The 12,341-nt window shown below is 41.2% G+C and overlaps 1 protein-coding gene across 3 annotated transcripts in view; it reads left to right on the forward strand.

Annotated features, from left to right (window-relative positions):
* Nucleotides 1-2,988: 2,988 nt before the first annotated feature.
* rhbdf1a (rhomboid 5 homolog 1a (Drosophila)) overlaps nt 2,989-12,341 on the forward strand; it is a 42,161-nt gene continuing 32,808 nt past the window's right edge. For 2 of the 3 annotated variants that reach the window (XM_033645221.2, XM_033645223.2), the window contains exon 1: nt 2,990-3,322. The gene's annotated coding sequence lies outside the window, so the exon portion shown is untranslated. Of the gene's footprint in view, nt 3,323-12,341 lie in introns of all 3 variants that reach the window. The other variant, XM_033645222.2, reaches the window with a different exon arrangement.

A 12,341-nucleotide genomic window follows, 5' to 3' on the forward strand; every position in this document is an offset into this window, starting at 1 on the left:
ACAATGATTCCCACCCACTCCATGATGTGCTGGTCAGACATGGGAGCACATTCAGTGACAGACTCATTTCCCCAAGATGCAAACAAATAAACAGCATAGGCCAGCATGATTTAAATGCTGGTCTATGCTCCTTTTTCCCAGCAGGGTGACATACTCTTCCTCTGAATTTTTGCTCTTATGTCATGTGAAACGATCATTTTCAGAAAAGTTCAGTATAACTTTAATAATAAAAAAAATGCAACTTCCAATCAAATCAAATTAAAAAATCCAATTATTAATATTAATAATTGGAATAAGAGTAAACCTTTGGAACTAAATTAATTGTGTTGCTAAAATCCCCAGATGGGAATGAACCATCTTCTTTTTTGATAATGTTGCATCATCTCTTATGACATGTCACCATGTGCTTTATTTTGAAATTTTCCTGCTCTATGTTGCTGTAGTCATAGGAGCCATGAAACATGTATTAGCCCCACGTTCATCAAACAGGTCTGTGTAGTACGCTGTAAGCAAGACTGTCTTTGATCATGATAACCTTTGAACCTCCAACAAACGAAATATGCTCCAATTATTTATGGGCCTGTTTGAGGATTTTTCAGTCACAAAGGTTTGTGTCAGTCTTTAAAAGCAGCCCACAATATGGTAAACTGGTAAACTGAATGCTCTTGCTGCAGAGCCTGAAATTATTATGAAATTATGTTTATAAAATACTGTTTTATTAAGTCAAATTTAAATGGAGTCATTAGAAATTTAATGGACAGGACCTTGCTCGGGATTTTACAATTTCACTTCTGACGGTAAATCAGTTGAAAGAATGTCCTTTTGGTATATGGATAGATGACAAGCTTTTTATTGCACATATTGCTACTCTAGTTAAGAAGCTTAAAGTGAAGACTGGCTTTTATTTTAGAAATAAGTCTTGTTTTACTTTCCGTGCTAAGAAAAAAACTTGTCGAAGCTACTTTTCTGTGTGTGATAGATTACAGTGACATATTGTATATGTATGCAACTGTCTCCATTTTGCTTTGTCTCGGTTCAGTATGCTGTACATCTCTATGTTTTATTACAAATGTCACTTACTCATCACTAGTGATGGTGAGATGAAGCTTCATGAAGCATTGAATGGTGCGTTATCCTGCTGGGGGCCACCGCCATTGGGGAGTGCTATTGTCAGGGTGTAAGGGGTACTTGGTCTGCAACAGTGTTTGAGTGGGTGGGACATGTCAGGTGATATCCACATGAATGGCAGAACCAAAGATTTCCCAGCAGAACAATGCACTGGAACAAAATATAGTTTTATACGTCACCTGTCAGTGGTTTTAATGTTTTGGCTGATCGGTGTAGGGGAGACCGGGGATGGTTGTAACAAAGGGATAGTTGTAACACTCTCAGTTTGGCCAATTAGAAACGAGCTGTGGTGACATCATCAACATAGTCCATGCCCATTTACAATTGGAGCTCACTGGTGAAGCCGTATGTCTTTGAGTCCAAATTTGTCTGTTCTAGAGCCAAAAAACAGTTTTTCAGGTGAGAAACCAAACATTTTCATCACAGTTGTTTTTTGCATAGTGTCCATTGTGTTGTATGTACAATTGTTTCACTTACATAGGTTCAAGTAGTAGTTTCTCTAGTTTAATTTGATGTGTTTCATTAGTGCTAGCTTTGAAGCTAAATGCTAAAAACGGTTAGCTCTTTCATAGCTGCTAGGCATGGGGAGGGTTGTAACTCTTCAAAAGTATTTCTTGTTCAACTGTTGAAATGCTGTTCAAACCTCAACCTCATTCAGGCTACAATGCGCGCACACACACACACACACACACACACACAGGTTAATACTTTATTATTCTTTATTTTATGTTATATATTTTCATTTATTTTATTGTACTTATTTTTTGTATTTATGTTATATGTTTCTATTTATTTTAATATTATAATTATTGTATTCTTACAAGTTTATTGTTCCTTCTTTATTATTCATGTATACATTTAGCCTATTGTGAATCTTTTTTAAGCACAATAATTTAATTGTTACATCCATTCCCAGCTAGTGTACTGGTGTACGTTGTAACAATATACCTCTTTGTATTTGACATTAATTTCCATAATCTGTGATGGTGTAGTAGAGGTCAAAGTGTGTGTTATTTGTAGCAGACAAATATGGGTACCACGTATCAAAATTTAAGAGCTCTAACAAAAAAACCCACTGAGTTACACTTGCTCAAACAAAAAGTGTTACAATCATCCCCAGTCTTCCCTATATACATTCATGCACAAATGCACATACACACTGTAACATATACATAAACACAAAGCCACATACGCACATTTATACATAATGAAAAAATATAAACTAAAAAATTAATTAAATAAGAAAATAAAAAAAATAATACTACTACACACACATAGCATACACATACATAGGTACACATAAATGGATTCCTCCTTATGAAGATATATCATTTATAGTATAAACATACTTCTATGGGAAAGCATATCCTGACTTTATCTGCTATCTTATTGATGTTATTTCCCATTGATTATCTTGATCTTAGTTTTGGCCTGCCTTATTTACTAGATGACATCTTATGCCATGTTATTTGTTTCTTCTTGTGTTTTAATTGTGTTTATTTTTATTGCACAGCACTTTGTAACTGTGTTCTGAAAGGTGCTATGTAAGTAAAGTTTATTATTATTATTTGTTGCATTTTAACTCAATGGGACTTCCTGATTAAATAAAGGTTAAATAAAATAAATAAATGACATAATCAGTGTAGATGGAGGGAGTTAAACCCCAGTTTCAGTGCCACTCTCTGGCTGCAGATATCGCTTAGTCACCGCCGCTCACCGGGAGAAGCAGCGCCTCCCTGTGTCCACACCGATTGGTTGGAGATCTTGACGGGCTCGCCTTCTCCACAGACCGTCTCCAGTCCAGGGCGGGGCTGACTCTCCGCCAAACTGAATTAGGCTACAACCGGCAGAAGAAAACTTACCCCGGGTCGATTCATGGAGCAGTGTGGGAATGCTCTGTCCGTAGGTGGGAAGCAGAGATCCGGACGGCGGCTATACATTTCCACCCCAGCACCTTGGACTGCCTCTGCTGCTGGTGTGATCAAGACTGGCCAGATTTAATACCACGGCACCGGGCTTGGCTTAAAAAACATCTGCGGGCTGTGGGGAAAAAAACAAGAAGCGCGTTTATTCCTGCGCCTCTGTATCAGGATGATGTGACAAATCATCTCATCTGCTGCCTGGAGGAGAAAAAAATCTGTGAAACCGGATTTGTTTTCACTGCTGGGGATCATCTGAGCCGGTTGTTAGAAGGGTAAGTTGTGTCATAATTTCGTGACTGTCTCCTGTGGTCGCCCATACGGAAGGCAGCAGCCGGAGGAAGCGCTCACGCGTCGTGATCGAGGAGGATAAACCAGCATATATACTAGTCCATGAATTACTGGGCAACATGGGAATCCTTCACACACAGGCTGGACATAGTGAGCATAGTGAGGTTACAAGGGGCTGTGCCATCTGCGCTGCGTGTAGGAGTTTTCATAGTGAAAGTAGGCTATTTAAAGTGCTCATGTAGTGTAATTGGGTCTACCTTTTAGGCCCAGTCACCTTTTAGAAAAGTGTGAAATACCCTACATATGCAAAAGATGCATATGCAAAAGATGTGGAAGTGGGATTAATGAGGTGTGAAATGAGCCTCATGTCCAAAATGAGCCACAGGCTGAGAAGCTAAATTACTTTTTTTTTTTTTTACTTAAACTTGGCCAAATTCAGGAGGGATTACTTTCATTAGAAGCACACTATGAGCAAAAGGCTTGATGGTTTAATTTCGACATCAGGCAGCATTATCTCATGTGGCTGGAGGCTTTTGGAAGATGGCTCAATTTTGTAATGTAAGTTTGAACCTAAATGACTATGTTGTTGACTAATCATGCAACACATCATGCATAAAGTCACACCATGACCTCAGTCATCCTCCTCCTCCTCCTCCCACTCCTCCTCCTCCTCTTCCTACTGCTCAGCATCACCGTCCATGAAGGAAATCATGAATGTTTAAATGTGTCTGTGCATCAACAAATAGCAGCTCTGCGCTTTGCAATAATATAGATGGCTACACACAAATGTTGCATAATTCATAGTGAAAATGTGGATGAAAAAGAACAGCGGGCAGCTTCTCATGTCGTCTCCCTGAACCCTTTGAACCTGAAAGTGTTACTTTATCCTTTAGTTCTTTGTTGTCTTTGGTATTGTGGCTTTCATGAGGCGCTCACACACAGTGACTCAAAGTGACTCACGGCAGACGGTCACAAAAGGGCACAGATTCCTCAAAATCGTACGCGTGGAGGGGCCACCTGAAAAAGGCTGGATTTGACTCATCAGGGGCCCAAAGCTCCAGGACAGCGGCTCGCACATTAACAAACTGCAAACTTGTTGACATCAGGAAGGTTACGCGCTCCAATGTCCTACAATACCTGGGCAGACTAAAGTGAAACCATAGACGTACTGTATTAGAAACTGCTGAGTTATTTTGGCAGACAGGACATAGTAGCACATGGCCTGGTTTGTGTGCCCAGTGTTCCTGAAACCTTATCACATGGAGGGAGGGGGATCATGGCTCTGGGTGATGTAATCGCACCAATAAAGCAGGGCTCTGATGTGTGATAGTGGCAGTCATGCTCATCCTCTGTATCTGATCCAACTGGACCCCTGAGTGAATATTCCCAATGTGTGTATGTGTGTGTGTGTAGATGTTTATGTGGATTCATGTGGGTACGTGATACTTGGAGGGAGCTCGGAGTAGCTCTGCTGAGGCAGGTGGACCATCCAGGCTGGCCTGTGTTGACTGGCTGGTATGTGAGTTTTTCAGGGGGCTGCTGAGGGGGCCACACTGTAGTCATGCCTGCATGACTCATGGCGCGGTATCTGTCTGTCTGTCTGTCAGTCCTGCCAAGTGCACAGTCCTGTACGACTGCATCACGGTGTTGCCTTCAAAAGAGCTACAGAGTGTGATTTTACACTCACTGGTTTTGTTATCTACCTTCATTTATTGCCGTTCTTCAGTGGATGTTTTTGACATACATCTCAAAGCATGCCTCACTATGCAGTGGAGATAGGGGTGGGAATCCCCAGAGAGGCCTCATGGTACTTTAAGTCACGCTGCAATGTTATTGTGGTTTTTAACATTTTGAGATGTGCAGATTATTGCAATATTACTTTTTATTACCTTTTTTCAGCTGCAACTTATGTCCCAAAATTCAGTAGACTGAAAAAGCAGTTGTTTCAACTATTCCAGTAGGCTACGAAAAGATTAATTTGTATTTGCAAGTTAAAAAAAAGATATTTGTCGTCCATGTACCCACATAAAACATTGCAATAATATGCTGCATTGATTTCTTCCCCACCCCTTAATAGAGAGGTGAAATCTCTCCCCTTTCGATGTCCCTATTTTGGAAAAAATATGAATGCTAGTCAACGGCTAAAAACATATATTTTTTTTTAATTTTGTCTGAATTGTGCAATGAATTACATTACATTGGATCTTTGTCAATTTAAAAGATCATTTTGCAAATCAAGAAAGTCGCAGTTTGTCCTAGTACCATTGAGTTTCGAGGGAGACCGCTCAGTGAGCTACATCTCTCGTCTTGCACAGAACGTCAACAATATAAATATGGCACTAATGTAATGTTATCCCACCATTTTTGTTTCATTCAGCGACTCCTGATCTTTTTATCAGCCTGGATGCAAAAGAACAAGCAAAACCTGTCGCTCGTGTGAATACATCACGGTACTAAACACACAGGCATCATAGCTTTAGCCTCATTTACATGACTTTTGGATGTGTAGTGTTTCTAATTACATAGTTTCACAGTCTTAAACAGTTTTAACAGTGTCTTTAACTGCAAAATTATCTTTTAAATTGACAAACATCGTATCTGTAATATCAACATTGAAACGGGATCAAAGAATTGTTTGTCTCTCCTCCTTAACTACCGTACATATTTTCTCCAACATAAGGTCCCATGGTGGTCCACCTGAAGGAGACGGACTCCTCCTTTCTATCACACCAGAGTGATGTTTGTCCAACGTTTTTTCCTGGCCTAATCACTTCAAGATGATGCATCTACAAGCGAGACACGGTTATTTAGCCCAGAATGCTCTTTCTTTGTAGATTTGATGCTCTGCTGGTGAGGAAAACCACGACTACAAAGCAGTGATAGATTTCCTGGAAGAAGCCATCTCAAATCTGAACAAGGGTGTATACTCTCTGTGATTGTTGGTCATTTTCTTCGGTCTCTGGACAGAGCTCGCTCTGAGTTCAGGCGAAATGAGCGTCACTGGGCTGAGCAGTCCCATGTGTGCAGAGCAGCCCATGCTTCTCCAAATAACCTCAGGCTGTTTCTCCAACTAACACATCTGTATCACCAGTGGAAAATATGTTTTTTTTTCTTTAAGATGACCTGAAATTAACATTTATTACTGATCTATTACGTCTGTCTTATGTCTGTCTCTGTCTGTTATATTTAATAGACATGTATTTCTTAAAGGATTCCACTTTATCGAGCTGATAATTCTGCGTGCTTTCATTTAAACAATTATGATTTTACCATAAACTTCCCTTTTAGCAGCTTAAAGATAGTCCACATTGTATAAAAGTATTACATATGAGATTTTGAACATTAATAAAGCAGCAAACAACTATTTGGTGTGTAAAGATAAAGTGGAGGAATGGCACCGTGAGCAGAGAACGAAGTCACGCTCTCTGTGCGTGTTGTAATCTGAGCTTCTCTGTTCTTTGTTGTGGACAGTTGGGCCGCGCATGCTTATTAGTGCATGTGAGTCCGTGTGTCTGTGTCCCACTGACTAGCTAATCACAGCTGATAATGTTGTGACAGTTTCAGAAGCGTAACACTGACCCTCCAGTCCCAACCACCATTAGCTCTGTCACCACTGTTGTCATTGTTAGCACTGCTAGCCGCTGCCATTTTGGCTGGGCCACCCCTATGTTTGCTTGTGACGTCAGAGGTGAGAGCCATGTGTGGACAATCCAGGCCCAGACTCTGAGTTCATATATAGCCCCTTTAATATTTTGTACTCTGCTTATTCGTGTACTGTTTATTGAACCTAAATGATTCTCACTTTGAAAAAACAATTTAAATGACTTCACTATTACACACACAAGTTTTGAGCCATATATGGAAGCTTTTGGGTCTTGACTTGAATTTGCAATACATTTCTCTGGGTTCAGACAGTGCCTCCGGTCCCCTCTTTTTAAGATTTGACTGCTCTCTAAGAATGTTGAAGTGTTTGTAAACGCTTTATGAGTAGAGCTGAATTACATATTTCTCTTTGTCTGTCATCTATCTGCTTTGTGTGAAAACTGCCACAGTGAGGACTGTCTCCTGGGGCACGGCGGCAGTATCTGGAGAGGTCAAACATGTTAACCAACTTGTTCTGCTACTTTGGAGACAATACGCGTGCTGCAAATATATTGGTTACAACTGTTCCCACAGCCAAGCAAACAGCAAACAGACATTAGCGTAAAAAGCATGTCAGGTATGTTTCCTTTTTTTTTTTTTTTTTTACACAGGATTGATGGTGAGAGAGCCCACAGGCAGCGTTTGATCTAGTTCTCGCTGGTACTCGCTCAGCTCGTACCTTTTTGACTTTGATGTGGTTATATGGTTTTGACTAAGTTGTCAGGAGCAGGAACAGTCATTTTTCTCATATGTCAAATAATGTGGTATTTGTGGGAAAACAGAAAGCGTGTTGTCTCTCTAGTGTCTGTCATGCAGATGCAGTAAGGAATGTAAGCAGATACATTCTGCCTTATTACCAGCGGTTGTGGTGCATTGCTTTAAATTACACAGGAAGTGTGGGGTTTGCTGCGCGTATGGATCCTCATACTATTGCTCCTTGTTTGTCTGCCTGCCTGCTTCCCCTGTTGACTGCTCGGTTGTGTGACTCACACCCGTTGCATCCAATTGTTCCCATCCTATGACATCTCGGCAGTGGCATGATGCAGTGGCAGCCATGACGGTGGACTCAATTGTGATGTAATGCTGTAATGCAGCAGCAGGGCTATTTCAGGTCTACCTCTGAGCCTCCAAGGCCTCCGTCTGCCAGCATGCCACCCTGCCCTTCTCTCAGTCAGCACCTCATCTGTCATGAGCCAGACAGCCATACATGAACCAGCATTCACAGAATTTACTAGAAACCTTTGATGCAGAGGTTTGGAGAAAAGTCAGAGGCGTGACTGGATTGAAAATACAGGTTACCGTGATTTGTTTTCACAGTTATTTGGTTCAGGCCAACATTAGGCTGTAGCAGAGATGAAAACATCTAATTTAGGTAAGTTACAGGGTGCAGAGCTTGTGTTCCCACTGACATGGTGTCTGAGGCTGGTTAACCTCAGGACAACCCTCATTCTCAGGGCTGTGGGAATTTTTTCCCAGAAGGCTGGTGCTTATAGACGAGCAGCAATGGTTCCTTGAACTTTGATCTTCCTCACTGAGTGTGAAGAGCTCTCAGAGGGCGTGTCCGCAGATAACCCAATAAATATCTTTCTCTACCTGGTGCCTCGAGACAGAAATATATCAGGCATGTTGCAATGAGTGAAATCCCATTGCAAGGGGTTTTGTTTCACAGCTCACACAAGCATAAATAACAGCAGTTTAACTTGATGATCAACTTGTGAAAAATGATTGTGGTCTCCGTGTTAGAATTGCACTTAGCTTTGTGCAGCTTTTGCTCTTTAGTATCCATTGGAGAGGAGTTGTCCTGCATGATAGTGATATGCATCAGTTTAAGGTAGGGCTAGGCAATATGTGAGTATTATATCGATATCATGATATGAGACCTGATACTGTCTTAGATTTAGTATATTCTAATATTGTAAGTATTATCTTTTACTGGTTTTAAAGGCTGCATTACAGTAAAGTGCTGTAATTTTCTGAGCTTGCCAGACTGTTCTGCTCTCCTGTTGCATATGTGTGTATTCCACTGGCTTGCAGATATGCACTACGCTAATGGGGTGGTTACTGCTGATATTGGTATGTCGTTGTGGAAGCTTAGCACCGTCCCCTTGGTTCCTCCCTGGTTAACATCGTTAGCTCTGTCAGCACTGTTGCCATTGTTTGGCGCTGTTTATGGAGCTTGCACCGTTAGCTGTTAGCCGAAGGTGTTTAGAATTGTGTCCAGACAACTCATATGCTCTGAATTTCCAACACAATCTCATAGAAATACATGAAATGGACATGACTTTTTAAAAGCACATTAGGTGGTGGTGCACGAACCATGTTAAAACTATGTGAATGCAACATGAAAACAAGACCAATGCCAATTGGCATTGCAAAATCTATTATGAATGGTCGCAGCTTAGTTTTGAAAATGGTCAAAGGAAAGAAAACACTTGGTTAGGTTTAGAAACAGATTGTGATTTGGGTTGAAATTACTACATACATAAATTGACATACTTTGCGTAGTTACGTAGAGTTCGTAAAATCACGTCACAGCATCAACTTTTGGGTTCAAATGGGAGGTGAACAGCAGGCTCCTGGTTGAAAGTCCATGTTTGTGTGACCCATCCACCACCCTCTCACCCACACTATGCAGACGTCTTGCTGTTTATACTTAATTCATGTATCCACCTCAGACAAAAATGGTCATTGACTTTGCATCAGCATTGTTTGTGTGTTGCCAGCATGTAATTTTAATGCATTTTGTACCCACCCCCATCATGTAATGTGTTGTTAAGACTTTGTGTATTTCTACAGGACTGGGCTGAAATTTAGCATTGAGCCCCTTAAAGGGATTTTTCACAATCTGGCAACCCAAAAGTTGTTGCTGTGTTGTCATTAACACACATTATCTTTAAAACCTTTCTAACATTTAAACTTATAACTTAAGAGTTTGACAGACTTAATATTCAAAGTCTTTATATGTGTGTCATTGGAGACTGTCATGTAATGTGTGCAGCCCAGGCCTTAGCTGCTGTAATGACAGCACTGTGTTATCTGTTTACTTTTTCTCAGATCATTGTTAGGACCAACTTAAGGAACACCCTCACGGATACAGTATCCCAGTACTGTTACAGCGTAGTTGAGAGTGCAGTTTTAAATAGGATAGCCTTCACCCCCACCCCCCACCCCTCTATCTTTGGCAGCACAGTCGGTCGTCATACCCAGAGGCTGTGAATCCTCATTGTGTACCAGACTGCAAGTTGACTGCTCCCTGAGTGGAGCTGCACACACACACAGTTATATCTGGACAGTTTCAACAGTCCCACCAACATCACATACCATGCGCCAAACTCACTCCAGCAGCTTTCCCAGAAATGAGGGTGTGTTTTGGAATCCTCTGCGACTTTTCTTTTACTGGCTTTTTTTGGAAGAGGTGGGTCTTAGTCGGTTTGAATGCTCTTTTCTTCTGACAGAACTTGAACCTTTGAAGTGTTGAAATACGAGTGCTGTGAGGTGACCAAAGTCTGCCCGTGGTGCATCCTAACTCCTGTTTTGTTTTTGACTTGCACTCTTTTTATTCAAATAGATATTGGTTAATCTGTTGGACTGTGTTCAATGCTTGTCATTGACATGGAATCAAGCCAGGTGCCGCTGGCATATTTGAACATGTACCTGATCCCGTAACTCTCAACTTTCCTGTCTCTGCTGCCTCTGCTTCTCTTCACACCCGTGCCAACTTTCCTTTCCATTTGCCAGTTGACAGAGCTTGTAATACCACGTGCCAGGGAAAATGATGTAAAGCCTCTCATTTATGGTGCCCAGTTGATCACGCCCAGTTGTAGTGAAGACATCACACTGGAGGCCTAAAATGTGGTGAAGCATATTCACTCAGAACTCGGCAAAAACAAACATGAACAGTAATGCAAATCAAAAGTAATTTATTCCTGGAGGCTGTCGGGGTTTGTACTCTCACTCTGGGATGCAAGTTTTTTTTTGTTTCACTTCTCTCATCTTGTCTGAAGTAGACATTCTGTCTCCTCACCAGTATTACATTTCCTGATCATTTGTCACTCCAGCATGACAATATTTGCTTCTTGGCAAATCATGAGCTGAGTAAGGAAGCTTCCGATGCACTTTATTTCCACAGAAAAAGAGTCTGTGTGTTTTCTTCTCTAGTTTAATCAGTTTTTAGCCCCTCACTGGGGCTGTGACTGTCCCAGAGGACCTGCCCCAGTCTTCCCAGTTTTCCTGTGCCTTTGTTGGGAGTTTTCCACTGATCTCTTGGCCCAGCTGCATGGCTTCATTCATCCTACTTCCTCCCCCATCATCCTTGCTTTTACATCTCCCTGATCCCAGCGTGGAGACCCTGGCCTCACCTCAGGATCTTCCCCTGGGTGCCCCCTCGCTTCCTTAGAGTAGCCTTCATCAGAATCTCTAAAAGAAGTGAAATTGTCATTTCACCATTGAGTCTAAAATGATTACTGCTCATATAAATACAACCATTTTGAATCCAGTGCCATTCAGCCCACATATTTACCATCTGCAGAGTAACACTTGGATCTGTGTGAATGTCCCTATGATCTGAAAGGTTTTTCTGTCACAGAAATGGCGCCGCCTTGATGAGTGATTCTCACTTGCTTTGACACTGAGACCCAAATCTCACCTCACATTTATCTGAATCATTGCTCCACAATCTACATTGCTCACAGCCACTGCCAAAAAGCCTTGTGGCCCACATGTGTCCCACCGCAGTGGCTGAGTGACTGTCAGACCCACAGATTTCTCTTGTGGGTGGGAAATGTCAAAGACTATGTCAGAAACACAGTTTGTGAACTTAATTTTACTCCTTTTCTTCATGTTAGTTTAAGCTGAGGGTGTGTTGTAGTTAATGTATGTCAACCCCATTGCCAGAGTAAATGTTGGCAGTGTACATTTGGCAAACCACAGGTATGTTTTACTGCTATGTTATTATGTAGCAGGTAATTTGAAATTTTATGTTTCAACAATGCTGTGATCAATGTGCAGTTATTTTTAGGCACAAAAACCACTTGCTCATGGTTAGGAGAAGATTGTGTTTTAGCTCAAAAACCCCATTTTGAGGGCATTATCGTGGCTGGAAACTCAGCAATATCTTGAGAAAAAACCCACTGCTTTTTCTAGCACTATCTCTGCTGGAAATGCAGTGATATCTTTATAAAAACAACCACTTTTTGTGGCCATATCCTGCTGAGAAACCCAGCAATGTCCACATAAAAAACAAACACTATTTGTGGCAATATCCTGGCTAGAAACGCAGCAATGTCTACATAAAAAACAACAGCTATTTGAGGCAATATCCCAGCTAAAACCCAGCAATGTCTACATAAAAAACAACAGCTA

This window comes from Epinephelus lanceolatus, chromosome 18, assembly GCF_041903045.1.
Source record: "Epinephelus lanceolatus isolate andai-2023 chromosome 18, ASM4190304v1, whole genome shotgun sequence".
In the NCBI taxonomy this organism is placed as follows: domain Eukaryota; kingdom Metazoa; phylum Chordata; class Actinopteri; order Perciformes; family Serranidae; genus Epinephelus; species Epinephelus lanceolatus.